The sequence below is a fragment of the Chaetura pelagica genome, unplaced genomic scaffold, assembly GCF_000747805.2.
Source record: "Chaetura pelagica isolate M959 unplaced genomic scaffold, ChaPel_1.0 scaffold8, whole genome shotgun sequence".
Taxonomy (NCBI): Eukaryota; Metazoa; Chordata; class Aves; order Apodiformes; family Apodidae; genus Chaetura; species Chaetura pelagica.
In genome coordinates this window covers 231,586-253,751 of record NW_009954544.1, presented here as the reverse complement: position 1 = coordinate 253,751, position 22,166 = coordinate 231,586, and the positions used below count along the sequence as shown (strand labels likewise).

General features: G+C 41.3%; 1 pseudogene; it reads right to left on the bottom strand.

The window, feature by feature from the left end:
* LOC104395307 overlaps positions 1-22,166 on the bottom strand; it is a 196,184-nt pseudogene that overhangs the window by 16,946 nt on the left and 157,072 nt on the right.

Here is a 22,166-nt window from a genome sequence, read left to right as displayed (position 1 = left end):
TAACAATTTTTATAGAGTGAAAGCTCACGGTAAGAAAATAACGCTGTTCCTCCTATGTCACTAAAAAAAACAAAACCGAAGAAGTATTTTATTTCCGCTTAATAAGCCCATTCTTTGCTTGTGGTCAGATACAGCAAATTAAGTATTTAACTATAAATTAGGTTGGTACTTTATAATAGAGGGTATTAAAGTCTAACTATTAGAGATATTAGTTTCAAGGTAAAACAATGAAAAATTTAGAATACATGTGAGTGGTAAAGCTTTTATCTAATGAAAGATGAATTTTACAAGTCAGTAAAATTATATAATGTTATCGCTGTTGTATAATGTTTTATTGTGCTGAGTTTTGTGGTGAAAATTACTATGTATTTTTTGATTTTTAATCAACAGACTTATAAATATCAGGCAGTATTTTTCAAGAAAATTAAGATATTGGGGTAGGACTTAACTCCTTACTTCAATGTTAAGACAATTTTACTACAATGTATTGCAAAGTTAAAATGTGCAATACAGTAAGACATGAAGATGAACACCATCTCTCCCTACAGGTGAGGTGGGTATCAAAAAAAGCATGTTCTGAATTATTTGCTGAAGTGACTAATAGTTGTAGCTCTTTCATTTCATCAGATAAGTTAAAAACAACTCAACGTCTGGGGAAAAAATAAAGCAAAAAGGTAATTTTTTAAAAGCTATTTGTTGGAGTTTGAAAATGGTTTTATTCATTCAAAAATGAAAACACTAGTAACTTCTTAGTCTTCTTGGAAAATATTTGACCTTGCTCATGCAAACATATAAGAACACAATTAACTTTATGTATACAAGCAGTCCCAGGCAAATGTTTGAACAGAATGCTAAATAAGGAATTTGAGCAAATTTGGAGAAACAGAGAAGAGTTCTTTCCACTAACAGATGGCTTTGCAGCAGGTAACAGAATAAGATAATGAGTAATCAAATACAATGACTAAGCTGCCTTGGACAGGTTGTGTTTTCTATTCTGCTTCCCACTTCATCTCTTCATCTCTTAGTCTTTAAGGACCCAACCACTAACCTACATGTTGCTAAATCCTTAAAATTACTTCCTTAAAATACTTCAAAGAGAAAAAAAAAAAAAAATATTGCAGAAGCATTAAGTGTAATCTGGTAATTGTGGGGAAGATTAGTAATCTGGAACATAGATATCAATACACTATTTTGGAGAATAAAGTTTTTCTCAGGATTACATAGTTTGAGATTCCTGCCAGAATCACTACAAAGAAAATGAAACAGATTGGTGATTTGATAACCAACTGCTAAGGAGAGGCAGGAGGCCCTCTATCTAGTGAGGAATTTTACATTTTTCTCATAGATTTGAGTCATAAAGTGAGACAGCTGTTTTGAAAGGACAAAACACAGAGTTACAGGGAACATTTAGTGACCCTTATCTGGCATGAAGGACTAGCTACTAGGGTATTTATTTTAAAATGTTACAGAAGAAAGAATTTGTCAAGAATTCTGTATTATAAATAGTGAAAAAGAGTATTTTTATTTAAAAAAATACAAAGTGATCTACGCTCATATAATGGAAATCATAACAGCAAGGTTCATCAGAAGTATAAAGTAATTTTACAGAACTTTATGTAGCTTATTTATTATAATTAAATAGGGAATCACGTTAAAAAACTCAGCTTGGAAAACAACTGAATAGGAGAAAAAAATGAAGTGTATTTGCAGATGTCCTTATGATTCCATAAAGAAAAGACAGATGGCTGGAAATATGAGAGGTGAAATTTGTGTGTATGGTGCATGTGTATTTTGGGGGTACTATGTTTTCACAAGAAAAACAGCTAAGCAAGCAGGTCAGCCTGTTGTTATGGGAGAGCACTGATCTTCTCAGTGAGAGGTAAGCAGAAGCATACTAAAGGACACTAAATAAACAAATCCTGTAAAAACTCAAGCTCATAAAATTCTGAAGAAAGTCAGTTTTTAGTTTCCTTTGTTATCAAGGCTGAATGTTAAGAAAAAATAAGTAAAAATTCTAAATCGTATGAAACATTTTATGAAGGTGTAATTACCAAAGAGAATGATTGGAGTGATTCACGTGACCAGAATACTGTAAACTGTTTTACCACATTCAGAAATTCACAACACATAAGATAACTTCTATATTAAAGAAAAAATTTCCTAATTTAAAGCTGCTGAAAACTCAGAAATGCTAGATCTTCAACGCCAGCAGATCAATCTGTTAACCAGCACAGCTCAGCATGAAATGCAGGAAGGGGTCTGTTCTATACTGATCAAATCAAACTAGAGACCAGGATAAGCTACTCTTTTAAGGCATCTAATTATTAAGAATAAGGACTTCTAATTACAGATATAGGCTGGAGATTGCCTGCAATAACTATTATAAGAGGACTGTGCTTCAGGAATTGTGACATTTCAAAGCTAAGAAAAGCTTTAAGAGAAAAATTGAAAGGAAAATATTACATGAGACAGTGAATGAATATTGAGAATGCTTCCAGATCACAATTCCATAGTCCAGGATGAATGTTATAAATAAATTAGGGTAAGAAGAATTCAGTCTTGCATCATGCTTGGCACAGGTAGTTGTCAAATATGTTCTTACCAAGGTGAGGTCCCTCCTCCAAAGTGCCAATTTCAGATAAGGGATTTGTGCTCTTGCAACATTTATGAGTATTTCTCTTTACTGTGGCCTTGGCTAAGCCTGCCTGTTTCTTCTCTGCACAGTTCAATATACCGGACAACCCAAGTGGTGAAATGAAGCCAACAGATAGCTATTAAAAACTATATATAAGCAAAGAAAAAATGAGAAAATCATAGTCAGCAAAAAATAGGCTTGAAACTGTAGAAAATTGACAAAAGAAGCTGGAGATGGCAAAAAAATCTCTGGCTCTTAATGTCAATCAATAAAAAAGTGGGTTGGGTGTGTGTGTGCAGGTTTGAACTATATTTAGAACATAATAAATCCTACTGGTTGTTAAGCCAGACACCAGATGGAGATGATGAACCTTTGAATAACAATGTAGAAAAGGCACAGGTATTCACTAATAAGAAAACCTGTTTTTTATTTGGGAAGCTATGGAACTACATAGGTGTGTGTGCAAATGTAATTGAGAACAATGAAGCACTTTCTAGTCTGCTTCTAGTTAACAGCAGATAGTAGATAGCATCTGCTAGGGATTCAACTTTTTAAATCAGCAGGGCTAAATGGCTGTGGGCTCTTGTGGATTTTGCTCTCAGGGATGGGATTTCTTAAACTGGTGTGGAACTCTTTCTCCATTTGGGGTAGGTCAGAAAGTGAATGAGATCTCTTAAAATAAGCTTAAATACTGAGCAAATCCTAAATGCCATACACTTTCCCAAAGATAACTGGTTGAAAATAGATTTCAATTTTTCAGTTTTTAAAACGTCTACTGCAATGGATATACTGAGGTAGCCCCACAAGGCTGTTGTACGCTTTTTTGGGAAAGGTCAGCGAGACAACCTCCTTTAAACAAGTTAATCTGATACACTTCTAGTAAAACACCAGAAATTCATAAGATGAAAAAAACAGAAAAACCTTCCCAAACTGATAAAACCACAAAAAAATATTTAAAATTCTCAACCCATTATATGCAAAATCTCTCTTGTGGTGTAAATTTATTTTCAATATTTGAGATTGTAATTTTGATTGGTAAAGGTAAATGTGTGCATATAATGCAGTTGCCTTCAACATTGTCATAGGAATATAGTACTGTATCTATAAAACCCATATGAAATTAATTAAGTGCTAGCTAGTTGACAGATCTCAAATGTAGTTTTCACTGGGGATATTCTCTAGCAGGCACATTGGAAGGAACAGGAGGATCCAATCTATCAACATATGGCTCCATGGCTGGTGTTACCAGCACAGTTTGGGGTTTTTTGGTAGTGGTATGGCCTACACAGCACCAGAAATGCTGGCATCAAACAGGAGACACCTTTCTCAAAAGGGGAAGAGGGTCTTTGTCCAAGAGATTGCAGGGTTGGTGGAGAGGGTTTTAAATTAGATGAAAAGGGGGATTGTCCATGACAAGCAGCAGGAAGACACACCAGGGTTGGTAGAATGGAGTAATAGTAAGGGCCTTCAACGTGTTACCCTGAGAGATGCTGTGGACACAGTGGCACAGGCAATATCTTACAGAGATGAGCCAGGGACTCCTGAGGTAATAGGAGACAGTAGGATAGCATCCATGGAATGCCTTGGGGGAATAAAGGAGTGTTACTCTAAGAAGGTGACAGTCAGCAGCCCTGCTGAAGAGTCTCTACACCAACACACACAGCATGGGCAACAGACAGGAGGAGTTTGAAGTTTCCATGGTACAGGAAAACTATGACATAGTGGTAATTCTGGAAAGTTGGTGGGATGAACCCTGTGACTGAAGTGTGACTACTGATGGCTACAAGCTGTTCAGAAGGGACAGGAGAGGAAGAAGGGGTGGAGGTGTTGCCCTCTAAGTAAAGAATTGGATAAAGTGTGAAGAGTTGTCCCTAAAGAATAGCCATGAGCTGGTCAAAAGCTTATGGGTAGGAATTAGGGATCAGGACAATAAAATTAGTCTTGTGGTTGGAGTCTACTACAGGCCACCCAAGCAAGTAGAGCCTATTGATTAAGCCTTCTTACTCCAGCTCCAGGAGACATCATGCTCACAGGCTCTCACCCTGCTGGGGGATTTCAACCACCCTGACATCTGTTGGAAAAGTAGCACAGCAAGCTGCAGGCAACCTAGAAGACTTCTGGAGTGCCTTGATGACAACTTCTTAAGACAAGAAATAGACAGTCCTACCTGAGTGGATGCGTTATTGGCTCATAGTCATCCTTCTGTCCACCAGGACCCCCAAGTCCCTTTCTCCTACACTGCTCTCCAGCAGGTCAGTCCCCAACCTATACTGGTACCTGGGGCTGTTCTTTCCCAGATGCAAACTCTACACTTGCCCTTACACTTTCATTAAGTTTCTCCCTGCCCAACTCTCCAGCCTGTCTAGGTCTCACTGAATGGCAGCAAAGCCTTCTGGTGTGTCAGCCACACCTCCCAGTTTCATACCATCAGTAAACTTGCTGAGTATCCTGGTTTGAGCCAGGATGAACCCAATTTGCATTTTACTGATTTTTTTTTTTTTCCCTTCAGTAAGCCTTCTTTTAACTAGTCACAGAGCCTCTCGACTAAAGCTGATAAGAGGGGAATGTTTTTTTAACTGCTGAGTCTTCAAGGTTGCACCTTTACTCTGCCAGCTCAGACACTATGGGGAGATCTATGACCCCTCTGTAGGAGTATGAGTTAGACAGACAGCAAAACTGGCCAGAGATATTCCATTCCATATCTCTACGTAAGCTCAAAGGAAAGTCAGAGATCACAGAAGACAACTTCCTTCCTGCTTCTTCTTCCCTTATCTTCCATTCATGGCCAGTGTCCAGGGAGGACTCTGTCCATCCATCGCCATCGACCCCCAGGCTCGAGCTCTCCTGACCCTCATCACTCCGCTTTTCTCTGACAGCAGCTCCAGAATGCTTTCGGGACTGTTTGCAGCTAAGGAGAGTGCTGTGGGAGTTGCTGGGGGTGGGGAAAGCGAAGCTTTTGCACATATCTAAACATACTTGTATATAATTGCATAGATATTTTCTTATACCATTAGTGTTTAATTACAGCTGTGTAGTTTAGTTTTCAATCCAGCCAAGTCTCTCTCTTTTTCTCTCTCTCCTTCCCTACCTGGGTGGGAGGGGGAGGGGATCTAGAGCATTGCTGTCAAATCCGAGTCAAATGGTGATACTGAGGGTACATTCTGTTCCGTCATCCAGGTCGTTGATGAATATATTGAATAGCTCTGGTCCCAGTACCAACCCCTGAGGGATTCCACTAGTCACTGGTAACTAGATTCTGTCCCATTGGCCACAACTGCCCGACTTCTTCCTTTCAACCAATTCACAATCTACCTCACCACCGGATCATAATATCTGATGCCAACATTTATTCACTTTTGTGATCATAGTTCAAGTAAAAATCTAGTAGAGAACCATGTTGGAAAGCAACTCTCCTGAAATCAATGGTAATCTAAATCTTTATGTTAAATGAGCATAGAACTTAATTTCAGCTGAATTTTGACATCAACATTCAGATGTCTTTTTGGCCAAAATTTTCTGCCCTTATAGTGGATAGTAGTGGATAGAACAGGATCACGATGAAACTAAAATATATCTCAGCCTAAAGCAGTCAAACTGGTGGCAGTCCATAATAGAAATTTAAATTATATTTGTTATTCTGATACCTTACATGAAATACAAATCTTTTAGTTCAGTCATGCTTGACCAACTTGATAGTCTTCTACAATGACATTACTTGTTCAGTGGATGAGAGAGAGCATTGAATACTACTTATCTTGACTGTAGCAATGTTTTTCAAGCTTTCTCCCATAACATCCTCAAGGGCTAGCTGATGAAGTACAGGCTAGGTAAGTGAGGTGAATTGAGGTAGGTGGATTAAAACTGGCTGACCTGCTAGGTTTTTTATTAGTGGCACAAATTTCAGCTGGAGGGCAGGCACTAACAGTGTACCCAAAGGAAGACCCTGGCACCACTAATATTTAATGTTTTCATTAATGACTTGGATGTTGGGGCCCAATGAACACTCAGAGAGTTTGCAGAGGATGCAAAACTTAGTGGAGTGAATAATATGCCACATAGTTGTGCTGCCATTCAGAAGGTCCTTGATACGGTGCAGAAATGGTCTGAAAGGAACCTTATGAAGTTCAACAAAGGGAAATGCAAAATCCTGTACCTGGAGAAGAATAAACCATACACAAGGCCAGGCTAGGCTCTCAACAGGTGAAAACCAGTTTAGCAGAGGACTTTGGGGTCCTGGAGAACAACAAGCTGACCATGAACAAAGAACATGCCCTTGGAGCAAAGAAGTCCAACAGCCTCCTGGACAGCAGTAGGCAGAGCACTGTCAGCAGGTCAAGATCTTTGTCTTCCCAGCACTACTAAGAGATGTCTGGAGTGCTGAGTCCAGTTTCTGGGATCTCCAGTACAAGAGACATGGATATACTAGAGCAAGTCTGGCAAAGGTCCAAAAAGACAATTATGAAACTGAAGCATTTCTCATATGGGTAGAGGGTGAGAGAGCTGGGACCATTCAGCCTGAAGAAAAGCTCAGGGAGAAATCTTGCTGGTATATATAAAGGTCTGATGGGGGCAGTGAAGAAGATGGAGTCAGACTCCTCTCAGCAATGTCCAGTGGAAGAAAAAGAGGCAATGGGGACAAATCAAAATATGGCTGAAATTCCATGCAAGATTAAGGGCAAAAATTTTGCCATGAGAGTCCATCTGGAAGAACTTACCTAGAAAGGCTGTAGAATCCCCATCTGTGGTGATATTTGAAACCTAACTGCAACCTAAGCAACCTCTTGTAGCTGACCCTGCTCTGAGCTGGGGTTTTGGACTAGACAATCTCAGAGGTGTCTTCCAGGCTCAACCACTTTGTGATTCTGCATAAAAACATTCCCTGCATACAAATGTTATATACAAATATAATCCGTATTTGATTTCATATATGAATTTTAGAAGTGGCAAAGGTGCCTGCAGATAAATTGGCTTATTGTACACTAGATATGTTTTGTTTTGTGATTCTGCTCTTCTCATCTTTACTATTTCTCTTCACAAAAGTTAGTCATTGTGGGAAAATTAATTTAGCTACCTGCCCTAAGCCATGTTTGGACTATAATAATTTTTCAAGGAAATACCTATTATTGCGAGTTGTCAAGAAGACAGATCAATGGTAAGAACTCTGACCTAACCTAGGTGTCCCTTAACATAGACTTTATTCCACACAGTATTTTCCTGGTGTTTTTCAAAAAGTTTATATTTTTCAGAAAACTCCAAACTCTTCTTTACAAGCTTGCTGGAAATCGGGTAGATGCAGTTCAGCACTAAGCTTGCCCTGGGCTAATAAGTCTCATAGAGAGGCAGAACATAGCATCTCAGCCCTGGGACTGCTTATCTGGGTTTGGTAACATATAAACTACATTCATTTATGCCATGACCCATACTGGCCTAACTTCATTAAACTCTCCATGTTGCTAATGCCAGTGGAGTGGAACTGTACTTAACTGTTGCCATGAAATTTCCATGGGGTTAACAAATATTTTGTCCATGACTGCATAGGCAAATCTATTTGGTATAGGCTACTTTGACTTAGAGAAGCTAGGTGAAAAGAACTTCTGAAATGCAAGAGCTGTTTTCAGTCTGTTGTGGTTTGGTTTGGTGAGTGTTTTGGTAGTGGGTGGTTCTGGTAAGAAGCTGAAAAAGCTCCCCCAGCTCCAAAACTAGCCAAGGAGCCATTAGAGAAAGATACTAGATGCATGTCCATGATTAACAGAAGAAAGAACTGATAAAAGACCTGAGGAGACAGCAAGCAGAGGGGAAAAAACTGTGCAAAGAGAGATCAAAGCAGTGTGAGGAGAAGAAGTTGCCTGAGTAGAAGTTCCACTGCAGTCCATGGTAAGAAGGCAGGCTGTCCCCCTGTATTCATGGCAGAGCATGGTGGAACATTCCCTGAAGGCATGAGGAGGGGCAAATGTGGATTTGCAGCCTGTGGACTTGGAACTGCAGCTGTGGAAGACACCAGGGGAGGTGATTGTTCCCAAAGCATCCCATGACTCTTTGGGAAGCCCACTCTGGAGCAGCTTACTCTGGACCTCATGGGAAGGACTCATGAAGGAGAGGTTTGTGGAGGACTCTCTCCCATGAGAGGGACCCTGTGGGGAAGCAGGGAAGGACTGTAAGGAATCCTTCTTCCTGAGGAGGAAGGAGCAGCAGGAACCATCAGACTATGAACTGACTCTAAACCCCATGCCCTGTGCGACTGGGGGGAAGGAGGGAGAGAAATTGGAGACAAAGTAACCTGGGCCCAGGAAGAAGGGAGGGGTGGGGTAACATACTTAAAAAACGCTCTTTGTGTTGTCTGTGTCTTGTGTGTGTTTGATTAGTGTGAAATGAAATTATTATTTTTCACCAGGTTGAGTCTGTTTTGCCCATGACCTTAATCGCCAAAGAACCCACCTTACCCTTTGTCTCGACCCATGAGTTTCTAGTTGGCCTTTAAACTCGTCACAGTGTGAGTGTGTGTGTGGGGGGTGAGTGAGCAGCTACGTGGCTGGCTCTTTACTGTTGTGTTAGGCCCAAAAGATGACACAGACTGATCTTACTAGTAGCCAGTGGGATGGCCAAAAACCTGCCAAAGGCTGAGAGAGATAACAGAGGCAAAAACACATTCCTGGGAGCCATGCTAGTGCTGTTCTAAAGTTGAGATGTGGCATAAATACCAGAGAAAGTCAAGACTCCAATTAGAGCTTATCAGTGCAAAGGCACAGAATGAGCAGTTGGGCCAGATTTTCCTCCAAGACACTGCTACCAAGAAGCTTTGAACTGTGCTGAAGAGGTAAACACGATTTGTCACATTGTTAGAAACTTAAGAGGTTACCCACATCCATCATCTTTACTGCTGCTGCAGTGCTCCAGTAAATGGAGAATGAGTATCCTACTTATTCATCGTATATCTCACAGTATGAGTTTCAATATTGTCTGTCTCATTAATGCTTGTTATTTGATATTTGGTATCTGTTTAGAAGTTTTCCATATATGTACTGCATTTTCTGGCAGATTTTGCTCAACTGCAACTGAGATTTGCCCATTGCTTTCACTCTTGCATTTTCTTGTATTCCTCTGGTTCCCAAAGAGGTCCCTATAACAGTGCTCAAGGTTAAAGGTAAATTACTACAAATGAGTTTGCATTTCATTTTCACTTATTTCTGCACCTCTGTTGTTCCACTTTCTCCAGAGCTCCAGACCTTGATTTTTCATAATACCTCAATCCCTTTGCACAACCATTCTTTGTTTTAAGGAAACATAACATTTAAGACAAAACTAATATATCAAATGTAGTATTACTTTAAAAAGTGGCAAGAAATATGGTGGTAACTTCTTCAGAATATAGAAGTACAGCTTGATCATTGCACAGAGCTATTTATATTTTTTGATACATAAAATTCAACAAAACATTGTAGCTCTATCAGGAGTTTTATGTTATACTGCAAGGGAAATATACAGTGTTCTGCTTCTGTTAATGATTGTTTGGTGTATTATATTGGTCTCTGCCATTGAGACTGCATTCTTGTGCTCAAGAAGTGAAGTATTGCAAGGACTCTCTAATTAACTGTGAAAGCTGACTGAACTTTTCCAACACAGAAAGGTAGGGGACATTCTTTTGCGTTTGATTATACCTGTGTAAATACATATTCTCAACAGTATTTTACTACAATCACATTAAAACGGGTTTCAGTTACAGTTTTTCTAGATCAAAAAAGCAGCCAAGCTGTTTGATATCTTACATCCTCTTCAGTATTCTTGTTTTCTCTTATTCTCATTTATTGCTTTCCATTATTAACCATTAAGTACATCCAGAATAATTTTTATGGCAATTTCTTCTGCTAGCAATTTCTAATCAAATATTCAACCCTGGACTTTTATAAAATGCCTTCTTTTTCATTACAATATGCTAATTCATGCTCAAAGATTTGTACCCTGCAATCCAATTCATAGTTCTCCATAAGCATTTTCTATTGGTTTGATCAGCTTATTTTTCATCACCTAGCAACCTCCAAATTGAGAAAACAGAAATGTATCTCTGAACAGATATTTTATTAATTTCCAGCTCATTGTCATAGACATTTTATATTGTCCCTAGCTGAAATTTGAAAGTTGTCTTTTGACTTTGAATAATATATTTATCAGGGAAGTTTTTATTCCACTGAGGTTCTGGAGCATCAAATGAATTTGTGTACAGTTCCGCAGCCACCTGAGGTAGTCATTGCAAGTTCAGAACACTGGTGTTTCTCATCAGATTTAGCTGGTAGCACATTTAGGTTAATTCAGTATCTGCAGAAAACAATGTTTTTATTCTTAATCAGGCTACACATTTAAGGGAAACTTGAATTCATAATGTTTGTAGTAAGAATTTAAGTAATCTATAAACAAAAGATGAAAAAGGATATTATCTTGGAAAACAGAATAAAAAATATTTTATTACTTAGCACTAGCTTTATGTAGGATCTTTTGTGGAATTGTATTTCAAGTTTAAAGGCAATAAGGTAAGTTTATAAGGTAGACACAAAGCTAAGAAGCTGGTTCCAGAATTATAACCTTCATATGGAAGTTCAAAATCCCCAGTCGAATTTGGTAGGCAAAGAATGCTTTAAGCAAGGTTACGGTTCCATTTTTATTTTGAAGTACTAAGTTTTGTAGCTTTTGCACACTTTGGTAATTACTAAGTTGTCAGATAAGTTCTGTAGGGTCTGTTTTGATACAGAATAACAGAATCACAGAATAGTCATGGTTGAAAAGGGCCTCTGAGATCACTGAGTCCAACCATAAACAAAAAGCAAATAAACACTCTTCTAAAAAAAAACCCTCCACAAAACCACACACCCCGGAAAACCCACAACACACAACCTACAATCTTGGCCACTAGAGCATGCCCTGGAGTTCCTCATGTACAGGTTCTTGAATATATCCAGGGATGGTGACTCCACCACCTCTCGGAAAAGGCTGTTCCACTTCCTGACCACTCTTTCAGTATAGAAATTCTTCCTAATATCCAAACTAAACCTCTGCCTGCCACAACTTCAGGCCATTTCCTCTAGTCCTGACATTATTCACTTGGGAGAAGAGGCCAACTCCCACCATCTTACAACCTCCTTTCAGGTAGTTATAGAGGGCAATGAGTTCTCCCCTCAACCTCCTCTCTCTTCAAACTAAACATGTCCAGTTCCCTCAGCTGCTCCTCATATGACTTGTTCTCTAGACCCTTCACCAGCTTGATGGCTCTTCTCTGGACATGCTGCAGCATCTCAATGTCCTTCCTTTAGTGAGGGGCCCAGAACTGAACACAGTACTCTAAGTGCGGCCTCACTAGTGCTGAGTACAGGGGCACAATCACTTCCCTACTCCTGATAGCCACGCTATTCCTGATGCAGGCCAGGATGTTGTTGGCCTTCCTGGCCACCCGAGCACTCTGCTGGCTCATGTTAAGCCAGCTGTCACCAACAGCCCCAGGTCCCTCTCTGCCAGTCACCTCTTCAGCCACTCCTCCCCAAGCCAGTAGGATTGCCTAGGGTTGTTGTTACCAAAATACAGGACCTGGCACTTGGCCTTTTTGAATCTCAAACAATTGGCCTTGGTCCATTGATCCAGCCTGTCTAGATCCCTCTGTAGAGCCTTCCTACCCTCAAGCACATTCCCACAAAGTTTGGTGTCATCAGCAAACTTACTGAGGGTGCACTCAATCCCCTCACCCAGATAATTGATAAAGATGTTGAACAAGGGCCCAAAACTGAGCCCTGAAGGACACCACTGGTGACTGTCCATTTGACCCCATTTACTGCAACTCTCTGGGCATGGCTGTTCAGCTAGTTTTTTACCCATTGAAGAGTACAGTTTTCTATGCTATGATTCGCCAGCTTCTCCAGGAGAATGCTGTGAGAGATGGTGTCAAGATGCCTTACCAAAGTCTAGGCAGTCAATGACCACAGCCTTGCCCTCATCCAAAAGGCAGGTCACATGGTCATTGAAAGAGATCAGGTTGGTCAAGCAAGACTTCCCTTTAATAAATCCATACTGGCTGTCCCTGATCCCCTGGCTGCCCTGCTCTTGCCATGACATCTCTTCAAGATGAGTCTCTCCGTGACCTTTCCTGGTACCGAGGTCAGGCTGACAGGCCTGTAGGTGCCTGGATCCTTCCCTGGCCCTTCTTGTAATTGGATGTCTCATTAGCCAGACTCCAGTCATCTGGACCTCCCCTGTTGATCAGGATTGTTGATAAATTGTAGAGACAGGCTTAGCAAGCTGCCCTGCCAGCTCCCTCAGTATTCTTCGATGAATCCCATCTGGCCCCATAGACTTATGTGTGTCCAGGTGCAGAAGCAGATCATTAACTGCTTCCTCCTGAATTATGGGGGGCTTGTTCTGCTCTCCATTCTGCTCAGAAGGCTGAACACTCTGGGAGTAGCTGGTCTCACTATTAAAGACAGAGGCAAAGAAGGCATTAAGTATCTCAGCCTTTTCTTCATCCTTGGTTGCAATGTTTCCCCCTGCATCCAGTAAGGGATGGAGATTCTCTCTGGGTCTTTTTTTATTGTTAAGAAATTTATAAAAACTTTCTTTTATTGTCCCTTATGTCAGTGGCCAAGTTGAGCTACAGCTGGAGTTTAGCATTCCTAATTTTCTCTCTGTATGACCTAACAAGATCTCTGTGCTCCTCTTGAGTTGCCTGTCCCTTCTTCCAAAGGTGGTAAATCCTTCTTTTTTCTAAGTCCCATCAAAAGCTCCTTGTTCATCCAGGCTGGTCACCCTCCCCAGCCTTTAGACTTGCAACACATGGGGACAGCCTTTAAGATTGCATTCTTAAAGAGCATCCAGTCATCTTGGACCCCTTTGCTCTTCAGGAACTATCTCCCAAGGGACTCTCTCATCCAGCGTCTTGAACAGGCCGAAGTCAGCCCTCTGGAAGTCCAAGATGAAGGTTTTGCTAACCCCCCTCCTTACATCAATAAGAATTGGAAATGTCACCATTTTGTGATCATTAAGCCCAAGATGGCCTCCAAACACCACATCTCCCACTGATCCTTCTCTGTGAGCAGATGTCTGATAGGTTGAAGTTCCCCACCAGAACAAAGGCTTGTTATTGCAAGACTTCAGCCAGACACTTGGAGAATACTTTGTCTGCCTCCTCATCCTGGCTGGGTGGTCTATCACAGACTCCAAACACAATATCTGCCTTATTCACCTTCCCCTTCATCCTTACCCATACACATCCAACTTTGTCTTCACTGTAGTTAAGCTCTATACAATCAAAATGCTCTCTAATGTATAGAGCCACACCACTGCCTCTCATTCCCTGCTTATCCCTATTGAAGAGCATATATCCATTCATTGCAGCATTTCAGTCATGACAGTCATCCCACTATGTTTCTGAGATAGCAACTAAGTCATAGCTGTCCTGCTGCACAATGGCTTCCAGCTCATCTTGTTTGTTGCCCACGCTATATGCATTAGTGTAGATGCACTTGAGCTGGGATATCTATTTCACCCCCATCCTTGGCCCTTTGCCCCTAGGCTTGTTTCTGGTGGGCCTAATTTTATCCTCCTCCCCCTTCAAGTTTAGTTTAAAGCCCTGTCCATGAGCCCTTCTAATTCTTGCCCCAGTACACTTTCCCCTCTGCAAGATAGGGTTTTCCCATCTGTTGCAATGAGGCATTGCGTCCTGTAGATCAAGCCATGGTCAAAAAGCCCGAAGTCCTTCTGGTACCACCAGGTTTAGAGCCAGGCATTGATCTGTTGGGACTTCTGGTTTATCCATTCAGCATTCCCCAGAACTGGAGAGGTAGAGGAGAACAAAACTTGTGCTCCCAATCCCTTGACCATTTGCCCCAAGCCCCTGAAATCTTTCTTCATTACTCTCAGACTTCTCTCTACATCGTCACTCCAAAGAGGGTAATAATCTGAGGGCTGTATCAGACCAGGGAGTTTCCTGGTTATATCCTTAATCCAGGCCCCACAGAGGCAGCACACCCCTCAGATTCCCTCAGAAGGGAATCTCCTATAACAATCACCCTCTTCTTGCTCTTCACCAAAGCAGTCATAATGCATGGAGACAGCTGATTCAGTGACTCCCTGGTTGGGGCTTTACCAGACCCCTCATTTCCCTGGTCCTTTATCTCCAGTGCGCTGCATCTGCACTGTGAAAGCACTTAGGAAGGCAAAGGAGGTCCAGAGGGAACTCTTCCACTGCCCTGAGCAGGGACCCACTTCCATTCTTCCCTATCTTCCCCTAGTACCCCTTCTTCTGCCCAATGACAAGAGGGCAGGGAATCTCTACCTCTCCTGTATCCTCACCGCTACCAGCCATTTCTACCTGCAGGGCCCCATACCTGTTCTGCAAGGGCATTGAAGGCAGCGAAGGTCTTAAGGGGACATGTCTACTCTGTTTATGTCATTGGGCAGGGACCCGTTCCCCTTGTTCCTGCTCCTGCAAGGTAGGTCAGGAAGACTGGGAATCTTGTGCACCACTAAAGAGGTGTGCCTCCTGAGCTGATTTTGTGGAGAGCAGGCTTTGAAAACCCTGATCTAGCTCACTCTCACTCTGCCTGAAACTCCTCAGTCTAATTACTTCTTCCTTGACCTCTATCATTTTATCCTGCAGCTGTGCCACACGGCAGAGCACGTCATCAACCTACTCACACTGGACACAGCCATGGTCAGAGCTGCCCCTTGTTGCCAGCAAAAGGCTGTGGCATTCCCAACAGTCTGTGACCTGGATAGACACCTCTTTCCATTGGGGCACCCTCTGAGTACCCACATCCATTTTGGTGGGTGCTGCGAGCACAGTCTTCCTCTGCCAGGTAGACACCAGTACTCCTGAACCAAGCTGGCAGTTCTCAGATCCCTGACAGTTCTCAGAGCACTGCTCATGCAAATTGTCCTCAGCACTCCCTGCTTGTTTGGCCCCTGTTAGCTCATTGCTCTCTTGGGCAGCTTATTTGTGGGAGATGGAGTGGCCTCTCTTCTCAAGGTCCAAGTGGAGCTTCAGGGATCCCACAGTCTCGCCTGTACCGCCCTCAGCCATGTCACCAGAGCTGCCGGCTCCTGACGGAACTCTCCGCACTTCCTCAGGCTTTCCTGACTGTGGGAAGTCCAGACTTACCACCTTCCCTGACTTACCACTGCTGCTGCCTCACTCCTTGTTCCTCATGGTTTGAGAAGCCATACTGATCTTCTGCAGCAGAATTCACAATAGTACAGCATCCAAATTCCTGTAATACGCACATGTGGAAAGAACAGACATTTCTAAATGGGGGTTATGAGAGTGGTAAACTAAAAGGAGGGATTTCTAAGACAAGCTAGAAGGAACAGGACTGAAAATCTACCTCTTTCATACAGCTGAGTGTGCATGAGATTTGCATTGGCAGATTTTAACAGCTGTAGTTGTGTATGTATATGATCTTGTGGATTTGTGTGCCTTTCTCAAGTTTCTCTGGGAAAAATAACCAAGTGTGTTTTTAGACCCCTATCACTCAGGCAAAGGAGACTCTAGTTTTATATTCCCGTTAGCCTCAAGTGGTCCGAATCTACATCTCCTATCTGTCTATGGCTTATCCTAGATTTGGTGGGCTACATTAGATGAGAAATTTATCTGTATTATCTTTTATTTGAGAAAGAGGCACTGAAATGAAAAAATAGTCCTAACTGGTGCCCCATCTTGGGGATGATGATGTTTTTTCACCTCTCTGCCATTAGACAAAAAAACAAGGGACAGAAAAAAAAACAGAGGAGAAAGAAATTCAGAAATCAGGAGAAAATTACAATAGTATGGATATATATATGTATTTAATGATAATTTAAATTTCTAGGTACTAATTTCTGTTTAAATACTGTTTTCAAGCTCCTAGTTCTTCAGTCACTATATTGACTTTTATATGAGACTGAAATGCTCACAGACCTGGGAGAGGATTATTATCAAATGTACAGCTGCAGCTGAGTCAGGCTTAAGGGATCACATGCCTCAAGCTGCCCATCCTCTCTCCAGCTGACATGCCTGCTAGCATATTTACACAGGTTAAAGTCCCTCTGGAGCTCAGCTCTACTAAAACAGTCTCCATTTTAACAAAAGCCAATGAAAAGTCTACTATTTACAGCATTTATCCTAACCCAGAGTGTTTTGACAGGAGCAGATAAGGCAATGACTGCATTGCAGGATCTGGCAGTATGAGATGGTGGCTTCATCCGGGGCATAGAGAGGGTTGGGGAGGTGGCCTGGGGACAGCAACACTACACCTGAATCAGCAGCTACCCAGACAGCATGTCTAGCTAACAGAATGATTCTCTCTTTTTTCAGTTTTCTTAGCTTTAGTGGTGCTTGTAAGATTTGTGTCTCAAGAAGACATAATACTGATTTCTGCCATGAATCAAAATAGTTATTGTTGCTGCTGCCAATTTGTGTGTCAAAATAGTTATTGTTGCTGCTGCCAATTTGCCAATTGTCTCTGAAATTCTGAAGAAAAGACAGCGTTTTTGAAAGGTCAGTTCCACCCTGAGAAAATAATGTGAATCATAAGATGAAAGTGTCTGACTTTGTACATTTGCTGTATGATGTTAATCAACTCCAGAATTTAGAATTTTTTACTTGAAAAATAAAAAATCCTCTCAGTAATGTGTCTGCTTGCCACTGTTTTATTTAGCTTTTGGATGGATTAGGATTCTAGCATGATAAAAGTTCTTCTTTCTTTCTCATTTCTTTAACAGAATGAAAAAGCTGTAGTCGCCAACAGCATCTTTATTTCATGCAGGGAATATATTTTATGAAGGTAGAACCTAATTCTAGCAAAAATAAGCATCCATCACCAGTCACAAAATTGATTCTTCATGTGCCTGTTTTTGTCTGTTTTTGTATTCTTAGCCTGTCAGTTGGTGGTGATAGGACTGAACAGAGAAAAGCAGGGAAGGAAATTTAGCTGTGAAGCTCTGCCAGTGAATTTATTTATTTATTTTTTCATCAGAATAATACATGTGTTGTCATGCGTCTGCAGTTTCACTGTTAGTTTGAACTTTTTTTGCTTAACTGAACTTATTACATCATTAAAAAAACACACAAAAACAAACAAAGACAATGGACAGGTCATATACGTGAACAAATATACAAGGTTCATATATGGACTATAATATATAAAGCATAAATTACAGAATCAACAAGCTACCTTACACATTGTTTTAACCTTTCCAAATAAGATCACACCGTGGAAATTCTATGCACATTCAAAAATCAGAAAGGACGGTATTTGGACAATTTCAACCAGCACCTACTATTTTCCAGATTTTTAAATACTACTTACTAAAAAGTAATGTTTGTTAGCTCCACAAGCCTGCAATTCTGTATCATTTTAGAGGAGAAATTACTAGCATTTTTCATACTTATTTGTTGCATTGTGGTAAATGTGGTCTATTAATGTAAATTCTGTAAATAAAGATGTAAGGATATTTCAGGACCTCATTATTAACTCTTAAGGCACATCAAAGTTTTGGTGGTACAGAAACAGAAAGAATAAATGCAGCTTCCCCTCCCCCAAAATCTACAGTGAATAATAGAAAGATCATTTGGCAATATCTTATTTTTGTAAGAAGAGTAATCAGTTCTTAGTCAGCTGGGTTGCATCACTGGCCTCTGCCGGCTGATCTGAATTAATTCAGGTTTGGGATAAAATCCATCATGATTGTGAACAGTATTTCCTAAGAAAATATTCAACTGGGTACTTTGTTTTTGTTCATAATCTCTGTAAATACCTAATCACATAAGACTCAGCTGAATTACTAGCACCACTAGATCAGAGACAACATCTTAGCTCCATGTCCAGACCTTTTTGTGTCAATGAGTTGCTTCTTTTTACATTGACCTCTTAACTTGTCTTTGCTGTATAGCTCCACCAAGAACATTTCTATTTATTCAGTAATATACATTAAGCCGCTTCAGACAGTCTTCTTTATTTCTCAGTCTCTAGCTTCACTGCTAGCTTCAGTGCTTCAACGTCCCTTCTGAGGTGGGCAGAAAACAAGAAAAAAAAAAAAAAAACAAGAAAAAAAAAGGTATTCTAGCTTTATGCTACTCGTGAACTCTGCTGTTTAATAATGTCTTAGCTTGCCTTTTTACCTTCTGAATATTTATGATGAATGCTAAGATGTCTTAATAAAAACTATGTCCTACTCTGTGGCTGAAGAATTTAGATGGGAAAATATGTTTGCTCTAGTGACTCAGATCCATGAAATATGCTGCTCCTCTTCAGATCCTGGTTCTACAAAATGCACAAGCATGCACATAATTTTCAGTGTACTGTTTTTGACACTGTTCTTTTATGATAACTGTTGCAGACACATTTATGTTCACACTTGAGTTCATGGAGAAACAAAGGCTCTTCTCCCTCGCCTCTGACATGAGACAATGTAATTGCATGGTGACAACAGAAGTGAGGCTTATGAAATTTGTCAGCTTCTGGAAAAAGGAGAAAACTTGGTCTTTATAGATTCTCTTGATTCTCTATTTTTAAAAATCTTGGTTAAATCTGCAAGTTTTGTGGCATGAAATACTGTCTAAATTAGCTTGACAGGGACAACAGGTGTGTTTATCAGAATTTATATTCTATAATAAATTATGACATGTTCATGTGAGATGCTACTAAAAAGAAATATGCCTATTTGCTGGGGGACTTCAACTTACCAGATGTCTGCTGGAAACACAATACGTAAGACCAGAAGCAGTCCCAGACATTCTTAGAGTGTATGGAAGACACCTTTCTAACACAGCTGGTGACCGAGCCAACTAAAGAAGGCGCTCTACTAGACCTGCTCTTTGTGAGCAGAGAAGGACTAGTGGGGAATGTGAAGGTTGGTGGCCGTCATGGACAAAGAAACCATGAGATGGTGGAGTTTTCAATTCTTAGGGAAGTAAGGAGGGAAGACAATAGAACTACGTCCTTGGACTTCTAGAAGGCAGACTTTGATTTCTTTAAGAGATTGGTTTACTGCATCCCTTGGAAAGCAGCCCTCAAGGACAAAGGAGTCCAGGAAGGCTGGACATTCATCAAGAGGGAAATCTTCAAGGCACAGGAACTGGCTGTCCCTGTGTACCGCAGAACAAGCTGGTGAGGTAGAAGTCCAGCCTGGCTAAAAAGGGAGCTTTGGGCAGAGCTCAGGAAGAAAAGGAAAGACTACTGTCTGTGGAAGAAAGGGCAGGCAACTCAGGAAGAGTACAAGGTTGTTGCAAGGTTATACAGGGACAAAATTAGAAAGGCCAAAGCTCAGCTAGAACTCAATCTGGCTAGCATCATTAAAGGTAGTAAAAAGTGTTTTTGTAAGTGTGTTATTAGTAAAAGAAGAGTAAAGAGGAATATCTACCCTCTACTGGATGCAGAAGGAAACCTTGTGACTAAGGAAAAGGAACAGGCTGAGCACCCACTTCGCTTCATTTTTTGTTTGCTGGGTCCAGCTCTGAATTGGAAGACGGGCACAAGCAGAATACAGCCCTCACAATCTGGAAGGAAATAATCTGTGACCTATTGTGTCACATAGATGTACACAAGTCTATGGGACCAGATGAAATCCACCCAAGGGTACTTAAGGAGCTGGCAGAAGTGCTCACCAAGCCACTTTCCATTATTTATCAACAGTTTTGGCTAACTAGGGAAGTCCCTGGTGACTGGAAGCTAGCAAACATGATGCCCATCTACAAGAAAGGTTGAAAGGATGACCCTGGGAACTACAGACCTACCAGACTGACCTCAGTGCCAGGGAAGGTTATGGAGCAGGTCATCTTCAGTGCCATCACTCAGCACATACAAGACAACCAGGTGATCAGGCACAGTCAGTGTGGGTTTACAAAAGGTAGGTCCTGCCTGACTAACCTCACTAGGGGGTGACCCCCCTAGTAGGTTAGGGAAGAGCTGTGGATATCATCTATCTGGACTTCAGTAAAGCCTTTCACACTGTCTCTCACAACATTCTCCTTCAGAAACGTGTAGTCCTGGGCTTGGGTAAATACACTGTGCACTGGGTAAAAAACTGTCTGGATGGCTGGGCCCAAAGAGGGGAAGTTAACAGACCTAAGTCCTGCTGGCATCTAGTCAAAAGTGGTGTTCCCCAGGGTTTGGTACTGGGGCCTGTTCTCTTTAGTATCTTTATCAAAGATCTGTTTGAGGGGATTGAGTGCACTCTCAGTAAGTTTGCAGACAACACCAAGTTACGTGGGTGTGTTGACCTGCTAGAGGGTAGGGAAGCTCTAAAGCAGGACCTAGACAGGTTAGATCAGTGGGCTAAAGTTAATTGTATGGAGTTCAACAAGGCCAAGTACCAGGTCCTGCTCTTGGACCATAACAACCCCATGGTAAGCTACAGACTTGGTGATGTGTGGCTGGAAAGCTGCAGGTTGGAAAAGGACCTGGGGGTATTGATCGATAGTCAACTTGATATGAGCCAGCAGTGTGTGCAGGTGGCTAAGAAGGCCAATGGCATCCTGGTATGTATTAAGCAGGAATACAGAGGTGATCGTCCCCCTATACTCAGCACTGGTGAGGCCACACCTTGAATATTGTGTTCAGTTCTGGGCGCCTCACTATAAGAAGGACATAGGAGTGCTGGAGCATGTCCAAAAAAAAGTAATGAGACTTGTGAAGAGCCTAGAGCAGAAGTCTTATGAGAAGCAGCTGAGGCAACTGGGGTTGTTTAGTCTGGAGAAGAGGAGGCTGAGGAGAGACCTCATTGCTCTTTACAACTACCTGAAAGGAGGCTGAAGCAATGAAGGGGACAGCCTCTTCTCCCTGGTGATATGTGATAGGACCAGAGAGAATGTACCAGGGGAGGTTTAGATTAGATATTAGGAAGTATTTCTTCACTGAAGGAGTTGCCAAGAATTGGAATAGTTTGCCTAGGGCAGTGGTGAAGTCACCATCTCTGGAGGCATTTAAATGGCATGTGGACTTGGTGTTTAGGGACATGGTTTAGTGGCGAGCTTGAGGTGTTAGGTCTAAGGCTGGACTGGATGATCTTGAAGGTCTCTTCCAGTCAAAGACATTCTGTGGTTCTATGATTCTGTGAAAATGTACAGGACATGGATTAAATCTTTGATTCTATCAGCAAGTAAAAGAATATAGTTAATAGCCTTGTGAGGGTAATTTCTTCAGCTGCCTAACTTGCTCTAAGTATTTTACCTATTTTGGTCCTCACTGTGTCTATGAATCTAGAATATGTCACTTTTTATCCAACTATATTTTGGACTTCCTAATGAAAGAGACATGATCATATCAGAAATGGACATAGGCATGGACATGTTGCATACTGGACAAGAGACATAGATGTACTGGATTAGTTCTGGTGAAGAGCCGTAAAGATGTTTAAAGGACTAGAGCCTCTGTCATACAAAGAGAGGCTGAGACAGCTGAGACTGTTCAACCTGGCTAAGAGAAGGCTTGGGGGTATTTTATCAATGTGTTCCAACACCTGGTGAGGGGATGTCACCGTTTGACTCAGGTCTGACAACAATGCTCTCGATCCCCTCCCCCCC